Source organism: Branchiostoma belcheri, unplaced genomic scaffold (genome assembly GCF_001625305.1).
Source record: "Branchiostoma belcheri isolate BF01 breed outbred unplaced genomic scaffold, Haploidv18h27 scaffold35, whole genome shotgun sequence".
Lineage (NCBI taxonomy): Eukaryota > Metazoa > Chordata > Leptocardii > Amphioxiformes > Branchiostomatidae > Branchiostoma > Branchiostoma belcheri.
In genome coordinates, this window is record NW_017803965.1 from 1,742,595 (window position 1) to 1,752,232 (window position 9,638).

Sequence of the window (9,638 nt, forward strand, 5' to 3'; positions counted from 1 at the left end):
TCAAGTCCTGACATACCACCGATCTTGTGCCCTTGGGAAAGGCGATTTACACGACTTTCCCCACTAGACTCAAGTGAAAATGAGTATTGTCTGTCCAGTATTCATTTCTACGTGCAGGACACAACACCAGCAACAGCTGCCTCTGTTCCTCATGTACTGTTGCAATTTCAATAAATCAAATCAAAGCAAATCAATTATGAAGTTGGTAGTCAGATCTTGAAGTATGTATTATTTATATACATATTTTGACAAGTGAAAGGTAAAGGTAAAGTAGTCACATAGCCTTTTCAGGCCAGGGTTTGAACTATGGAAATCCCCATAGGGCGAAAACTGTGTCCTGCCATAATACATGTACATGTGTAATGTAAAGCTGAGTGATGATGATGATGACTGGTTTATTTGCAACACGTGCTCAGACATACCGTTGCAGCCTTATCTGGCTGAATTAGGGCATGATACAAATCTTATGTAATTCTTGTATGTACTCACCATGTTGCGATTCTAGACAGACATACATGGTCAACCTTGGTCTGATCGCTCTGAAAGGATGGGAGAACACCAGACATGAGAAAAACGTATAGCAAAGTCAAAGAAAATACAATGCCTGTATTTTGTTATGCCCAGGAAGCCATAGTTCAATAGCAGTACCTACATGTAATACCTATGACAAGTACTGTGAATCACTTTATATTCACAGAACTTCTATATTCACGGTTTTCACTGTCACTTCTGTACTTTGCAAATTTATCAATACTGCGAACAAGTAATTCAGAGACTTCAGAGTATATTCCTTTGGTTGTCATGGTTACAGAGGTACCCGTTGTCATGGTTACCTGGCTTGAAGGGCGTTGAAAAGTCTGATGCCGTCAGCTGGGCCACAGATCTGTACCAAGTCTTCTCTGGTCAATCTCAGTAAGTCAGCTCCTGAAGAAAAAAGAAAGATTTTTTATTTATTTTTATTATGACCAATGCAATGGTAGTGTGTTTTCCCTGCATTTATTTATATATACCTTGCTCAAGTACAAGTATACATGTATAATCTAAAGAACAAAGAAGTACAAAGTACACTCCACTGATTATATCAATTTTTTCCTCCTTTGCCCCAAGATCTTGGGGTGAAAAAAACATTGTCTAGAATGTACATACATGTAGTAGAGTGGATTCATTCCATTCATATCACACCGCAGATGTCCCTCAGTAAGGCACCTTGAGCCTTTCTGGTTAGAAATTTTATTTAGCCTGTCAGACAGGTTTCGTCCAGTGGACTTCTTCAAGTGTACAGAGAAATGACACAGGTTCACGAAGATCTCACTTGTATATCTTTCCAGTACATATTGCCCTTGCGTAGAATGATTTGTATGTGAGGTTGATTAAGATTCCCAAATGTGTGAACCAACCTGCAAAGTTATTAAATGTTCTGACGTAGTTGCCAAATCTGTTGTGTACCAGCCAGCTCTGTGTTTCTTGAATGTTGGCGCCTGGAGCAAGAGGCTGTGAAAATATAACAAACAAAAAAAAATGCTATTAGCTTGTTGAAACTAATGATGTCCAGTAATCTTTCTTAACATCAGAAAATTGGATAAAACTTTTATTATTTCTCACAAAATTAAAACACACACTGGCAGGAAAGGACACAGATGTGCCTTCCCTGAATTATGTTTGTCATAACAATATTTTCTCACATAGTTATGTACAATAAACTATGATAAAGACTGCAAAATACAATATAATGCAATGCACAAAAATACAATATAAAACAAGATATCAAGCCCCAGGGCTGCTAGAGTCACAAAAAAATTGATTTGTTGTGGAATCTCATTCTGATAGCAGAATGTAAGAATGACAGTTAGCCATTCCCTTCTGGCCTTGGGGACAGTAAATGCATTACAGTTTCTCAGCTGCCTGCCAGTGACGGTGCATATTTGTGGGGGCACTGACTGTGTGTGTCTTGTGAACTGGCAGGTTTTATATATAGAGAATACAACACGGTGTATTCCGTATTGTCTGAGCTATCGGCCCGACCACCTAAGGCCGTTCTGACTCGCGGGAGGGCCTGGACCAAGGGCGATGCAGAATACACCATGACTTATATATATATTTTAAATATGTCATACCCACCCAAGAAAATGCGTCTTTCAATGCAAAATGAGCCAAAACTTTGTGTCCCTAAACCCAAAAACGCAACAACTTCAGTTCCAACGTACGAATAAAGTAGCCTAAAGTACGGCCCGGTCCGGAACACACGTATGGAACGTTATCGCGGCCCAGGTATGACATAAATATAAAACTGACAAGACTGTATCTCACCTCCACGGACCCAGCTTTATCCCCCCCATCATCATTGGAGGCAGCAGCAGCAGAGGTGGTGGGACTCTGCAGACTTCTGTAGGGAGAAAATACAGCATACATGTATGTAAAAAAAATAAACAACCTTGCAGGGCTCTAGCCAGCACTCGTTTTTCTATCAATTGTAGGAACTTTGTGGCATGTGACAGAAAGATTTTTAAACCAAGCTGTCAACCTTGATGGACAAAATTGACAAATTTTTGGGTAAAAATATAAAAACATCCAAAGGTCTGCCAGCAACCATGTTCAACCCCATGATGTCCCTCTCAATATGTGGGGAAATTGTGTTTTCAAAGGCTTGAAAACACAAATTTGGCTCCTAGACCCCCTAGATTGCCACCACTCTTGCCCCAGGTCTGATCGTGAACCTGGGCTGACAGAAAAAGATGTTGAGCTGGCCAGAGCCTTGTGACCTGCACATATAATGTGGGAAAGGGAGACTGGCCACTTTGAATTGGATTGTCTCAGATATTCTTTAAATGCATCCAATGCAATTTCAGGGTAACAAAACTGGATTTTCAAAGTCAATTTTCTATTCCTTCTTTTCATGTAGAGTGAGGCAAAAATTTGATGTCACTGATGGAAAATGGATGCTTGTTTTGTATGCTGGGCTGGTTCTAGCTATTCATGGTTGGTACCCAAAAAAATAAAAAGATGCTTCACATAGCTAGTTTTTGTGATATTTCAAACACTTCAAGTAAGAAATGATGAGAACAATGTGCTGAGAAATAGCAGTAAATGTCAATATCAGACAGATTTCTTCATCCAGAAATCTGATTGAATATTTATTCTGTATTGCTGCCCTGAATCTGCATTGGGTGTCTTTATACATGTAATATGATGACTATCTCTATACATAAACATACTGTAAATTACATATCTTTGCAAGGATTCGATTTTATAGGGGAGATGAGGTTTTCAGTGTTTTTTTTTTTAACTTTAAAGTTTGCGGTTAAATCAACAGTAGTAATACAATGGAAACACGTGTGTATGTATACAAAGTGTATTTAATTCGTAAAATGGAAAGAAGTCAAGCAAAGAGTCCTTGTACAGAATGAACCACAAAATTGAGTGGTTTATTAATATCCAAAAAAAATTAATGGCTTATCATCATTAAAAAAATTGTCATACCATAGCTGAAATAATATCTAACACACAAGGGCTAAGCAATTACATTTTGTATATAAACATAGACATAATAATTAATATCGGATTGATTTCCACATTTCAGCACCAATAGATGTTTACTGTATGTTGTCCACTCTTGTCTTATTTTATGTAACAATGTCTTGTGTAATTTTGCTGGGCCCCCTTGGAAAACAGCTAATGTAAGCCGAATGGGGCTACCCAGCCGTCTTATGATGAAATAAATAAATAAATAAATAAATCCTTCTCTATGGTTCAGAGTGTTGGACAATAAGTCTTACAAAAACCCTAGAAAGAAGGTTAAACAGCTCATACACTAGAATGCTGAGAAATGACTTAAACATCTCATTGAGACAAAGAATTTCAAACCATGAGCTATACAAGAATATATCACTGAAACAATACGGCAAAGGAGACAATGTTTTGTAGGCCACTGTTGGAGGAAAGAGGATGAGGTAGTGCCAACATACAACATAAACTTTGATAAACAAGCTAGCAAGCACAAGGCCACACCAATTCAATCTCGCGGTTCTCATATTTAAAAAGAGAATGAAACAATGCCAAACATGGAAACAGAGTCTGAGGGAACAGCCTCTACCTCGGTTCACACAATTTCAGGAGTGAACACAGTCACCAGAATGCAAATATTCCTCGAAAGCCCTCTGTTTTCATGATGTCATCTTCTTAAAATTCTACATACATGTCTGAGAACCAACAAATTAAGATCGCCTGACTTAGTAACGGTACCCAGCTTGCACAAAGAAACTGCATGAGCACAATCTGGGAACACCGCCAAATAGCAAGAGTGACTGATAAGGAGCAGTGCCAGAAATTTATGGGAGATATAACGTAGGTGGAACATGTTTACCTACATGTACAACTACAAGGGGCTGGGCGTATGATGTCTGCCAACAATGAAAAATCCTTGTTACATAATGCAACTACATTGAGAACCGCGCAAGCCATTATATCAAGACGAGCAAAGGGCTAACTCCTAGCTTAAGCACAATAGGCCAGGCAAGGAACAGTGCACCATGGTTTTACCTCCCATCCAGGGTGGTGGGTGTTACAGTAGCCCCAACTGCTGGAGCTCAAACTCCCTGCAGCTGAGTCTGTCAAATATTAACACAAAATACATGTACCTGGCACACTACAACAGCAGGGGCCTGTATCTTATTTTTATGAGGCGTAACCTGTGCGCCTTCTCAAATTTGTATAATTTCAAATCAGTGACCAGCCTTCTACAATGTAAAATGTTCAAATTCATTATTTTAGGAATGTTTCTGAATTTACTGTAACATGTTATGACTGCCAAGAATATGGCATGATTCCTAATGCAGATTTGCTAAATTGATTATGGAGAAAATGTGTGCAGCTCAGATAGAAATGTCACTAGATGAAACACAATTTACACATGAATCATTTTCCTATTCATGACAGAGACTGAGAGAGAAGGCACAAAGAATGAAAAACCTCTGCTAATCAAACTACATGAAGCTGACATGTCTACAACAAGGGTCTGAATGCCTTTGTTTTCCCTGAGACGTCACCAGTCATTTCAATTGTCATGGTTCACAAATACTAGTATACCACCGCCTATTTGATGCAAAGCGAAATCGGTTGTGTTCAAACAGAATTACTGGTACATGTAGCTTTGCTCAAGGGATGTTTTTAAAATTTGATGTAACTAAGGACAATTTTTTTAATTTGACATAACCAAGGACAACACATTACGTAAGCCCAGAATTTGTACTACCCCTACCAATAGTACCACGCAGACCCCCATCAACAACAGATAAAATACAGACAGAAATTCCTCATCACATAAAAATTCAACTGCTGGATCAAAGAAAAAAAAACAACAACACGCAAACACAAATTTTCCAAGAAAACACCAGGACATACTTTTCTCCTAGGCGAAGGTAGCTGAAAGGCTTGACGACATCACATAACCACTGATCACAATTCCCAGGGTCAGGAGTAAATCCTAATCTCCTACTGGTTTCCTCACACTGTTTAGTATAAAGCATGGCACAGCCTTTTTCTTCTCTAACAAAGGATTCTACAAGACGTTGCCACTGACAGTAAAGGAAGCAGTCAGTACTGTATTGAGGACACTGCACTTAGATGGGGGTTTAAACATGCCCAGCTGGTTTGTTTGGGTTTCAACTGGTTCCCGCCAGACAACTTCATTTGCATATCCTGTGTGCGTGCTGGCTGGCATGTCAAACTAGGTTACCATTATTAAGGAGTACTGCTTAAAGTGTAGGGACGTACCAAAAGGGCTTCTAGGGATGGTTAAGGACCAGAGTCTAGGAAATGGGCAGGGCATTTAAATATTTTTACAGTTAATAATAATAGTTACCCCAGGAAACATGGGGAAACATATAATACTGTTAACAGTTAATGAGAAAGATGTAAAATATATATCAAAGATTGACTCTCAAAAATGCCGCCTGCTGTTTGTATTTAAAATATGCAAAATGCTAGCATCTACATTGTACCCTATTCCACACCTTGACCATATCATATCATATCATATCATATCACATTATATTCATATGCTACATGTATATTGGCAGATTCTTCTTTTAGCACAGTCTAAATTTCCAGGCAGATCATTCTGTTACCCTCCATGGTGAGATTAACATTGCTAGTAAGCTGACTAAAGTAGTAGTCAGCCTAATAATAACAAATATGTGATATACTATACATTCTGAGTCGTACTAGTATGACTCAGTCATAGTATAGCCCTATTCAAGGCCTGGAACATTTTTTGTTACGTGCAATACAATACAGTGAAAGAGAAATTCATGCCATGTTTAAGGGTTCTTCTAACACTATTTTTTCTGTAATATTTTGTTAGAAAAAAGAAACAGGTACATTTTGTACATGCAAAACATGCATGCAGTATGCCTATAGAACAACATTAGTACATACATGTACAGTAATAACATCACATACATGTACAACAACTGCACATAACAACATTGCACCTCTGAATGTCGCTTTGTCCCTTCCCTTCCACCATCACAACATGAAGGCTCAGATATCTACTAGTCCTGATCAAACATTATAACAAAAGACACACACAGTAGCACATGCTGTAAAGGCAGCAACCCGACACCCCTCTCAGCCGAGATGGTACGTTCCTGATACAACCTGCCTAGACTGGCTGTTACTGGCTCTGAGTGAATGCCTGCATAACTCCTGCGTGATTGTTGTTACCGGCTGATTTCAAGGACGGCATGTACTCAAAAGGCTAACAGCCATGCTAACAATAACAATATGGATTGCATGGTCTAGAAGCTTCTAAGGCTATATGATAGTATATCATACAAACACGTATTACAGTATATAGCTTTATAAATTTGTATTATTAGGGACTGGCAATTGAAGACTTATCAGTATTGTCTTTTTCGTGTTTTCAAAGTTTATTCCTCTAATGAACTGTACAGAAATCTGAATAATATTGATTTGAAACATTGTGCGATGAACACAAAGAGTCAGAAGTTCATGTTTCATGTACATGTTGACAAAACAACTATTTGAAAACATGTTGTCTGCAGGCTGGTACATTGTAGCTGGGTATGCTGAAAGCTTGGTCTATCCTGGGTTATGTCAAAACATTTTCAACCTCAGTAGTAGAAATCCCTTTTTCAGTGTTCTGCAATATTGCAAAACGTCAAAATTTTGTTCTGCAATTCTGAAATACTTCCTGCAAATACACAGTCCGGATCTAATCTTATGGCATATACAAAATTGCATGTTTTACATGCAATTTGAAAAATACATGCAAAATTCCTTGAATGTCAGTAGTAAATGAAAGCTGTTACACACCATTGCACCCCTACCCTGACTTTTTCAGTTTGCAAAATTGCAGGTTGTTTAATTTTTCTTCTGCAATAATGAAAATGTCTCTGCAAAATACAGACTGCGGATGGGTATTTCTAACATTGTACCTACAGAGGTTTGGAGGTTGGCCTTGTTGTCAATACAGATTAACCCTCTCCCTGCTGCCGAACTCATTATCCAATACATATTTGGTGCAAACAGCTGTTCCTAAGCAGGTGGAAGGTTAATTTTTGTTCAGTTTTGTCCAAGGAGAGATGTTTTTAATGCAATGATATGCAGAGTTATCATGCAGCAAATGTACAGTACTATGTTGTGCCTTCATATGATTTTCAGACATTTTTTTTTGTTGCAAAAACGGTAAACCGCATTTAGGGGTAATACATTAACCAGTTTTGTACTAGTGAGTGAGTACAGTAAGTACAAGCTATGTACATCCGGACTGTAGCCTGAGTGTGTAGGTTTGAACTGTGTAGGCTTTAAATCCAATCTGAGAGGATGTCCCTAAACAATGCCAGGTACAGTGTACTCATTTTCACCTGAGTTGATTGAGGAAAAGTGTTAAGTGACTTTTCCAAGGACACATCAGTGGGACCTGCTAGGGATTCAATCCCAGAACATTTACACCCTATCCACCTTGCCATCCACAACTGTACTACTTGGAAGCAGTATACAACATTACAATACTATTCTCTACACTGTACCAATCCATGATTGTTGCTATTAAAGGATTGACATGTTTGGTCAAATATGTTAAATATGCATTAGGGATAGGGGATGGGTTGCTGTTAGACCTAGACCAGACCAGACAAGACCAGTTTCAGCCGGTACAATATACAAAAGCTGGGTCAAAAGTTGTTTTTTAATTTTTTTACCAGAATAAAGTATAAATACACATAGCCATCTCTATCTAGACATTTTATAATATACATGTATATATATCATAAGGTAATCTGGACATAGAAGCTGAGAATAGCATTGAATCAAGCTAAATTGGCCTACATTAATACATGTATGACCAAAGCTGTATACTATGACTCGTATAAATATAGCCCTAGTCGAGGCTCAAAATACTTGTAGTATTGCAAGTTATCAGACATTTTAACCGCAAGTTGCAAAATCTTTCTGCTGCAAATACATGTCCTATCCATTCTCAAAATTCCCACTATCAAATACATGAATTGTTATTTGATTATTTCATCGGTGTTATATAGCTTTAGCTGCCGCTGTGCCGCGTGCCTGCAAAGCTGGTGTGTTATGCTGAAGGGCGGTTATACCGGCTTAACAGATACAGATACCGTACAAATCACAAACTTAAAACACAGTGAAAACCTCATTTCCCCCACTGACACATATTAAGTCCAGCAAAAAGAGATGAACTTACTGTATTATCACCGAATTAACACAGGATTTGCACTAACCTGTTGACGTCAGGTGGGCTGTGAAAACTGCTGTTGTAGCTGCTGCTTGCAGGTGAGTTGAAGGAAGCATCTGAAGGACCACACTGTTAAGTAAACACAACACTGTGGTTAACCATACAACATAGAGGTAACCATTCAAACAGTGTCAAAATCACCATAAATGGAAAGTTCAACAAAGCAAAACAGTGAAAAACCTTCTCCTTACTGCCTAACCCCGTAACCAATAGAGAATTGGTAGCCAAATGGCTACTTCAGTGTGCAACACAAACTTTGTGTGCTAAAGATTAACATGAAGCATATAATGCTAAGGTGTTACAACAAGTGTAGACCTACAAAACAAATTGGTTGTGTAACAGTGTAATCGTAACACTGGTCACTTTAAATTTGGGAAGCTTTCTATCCTTTTTGAACTGCACCATATTGAAAGATTTAAATCCAAACTGGATCTGTCATTTGAAAGCACATGCTTTCCTACGCATGACTACTGTATCTATGATATTCTTATTTTTGTTTAAAAAATGGTTGAGTGGTTGAGGTATAAGTTGTTCTTGCTTTCCACATCTAAAGAGACCAGGGTTTTTCAGTTTTTTTAATGAACCTACTGCTGAAAGAGTGGTAAAAGTTGACTTACTTTAAAAGCTCACTACAACATAGTGACATTGTGAACTGATACAATGGAAGTATTGTGAATTAACAGTGGAAACAACCAAGTTATTTCATAAGGACTTCACCCAATGTTTAAAACCCTTACAACGTTGTGCTGAGGTGACGTCCCGGGTTGAAACAGGTTTTCCTGAAGGTCGTACATGGAAACAAGGTCGTACATGGAAACAAGGACAAAATAGAATGAACAGCATCCAATTTCATCAATCG

General features: G+C 38.3%; 1 protein-coding gene and 1 long non-coding RNA gene across 5 annotated transcripts in view; both read right to left on the reverse strand.

Annotated features, from left to right (window-relative positions):
* The window catches only part of LOC109475834 (transcription factor CP2-like), a 37,346-nt gene that overhangs the window by 8,384 nt on the left and 19,324 nt on the right, over nt 1–9,638 (reverse strand). The gene's annotated exons all lie outside the window — the stretch shown is intronic.
* LOC109475840 lies at nt 459–5,650 on the reverse strand. The gene is made up of 6 exons (XR_002140574.1): nt 5,398–5,650; nt 4,537–4,604; nt 2,308–2,383; nt 1,398–1,491; nt 834–924; nt 459–539 (listed from the first exon to the last, which is right to left on the reverse strand). It is a non-coding gene; the product is annotated as an uncharacterized LOC109475840 (long non-coding RNA).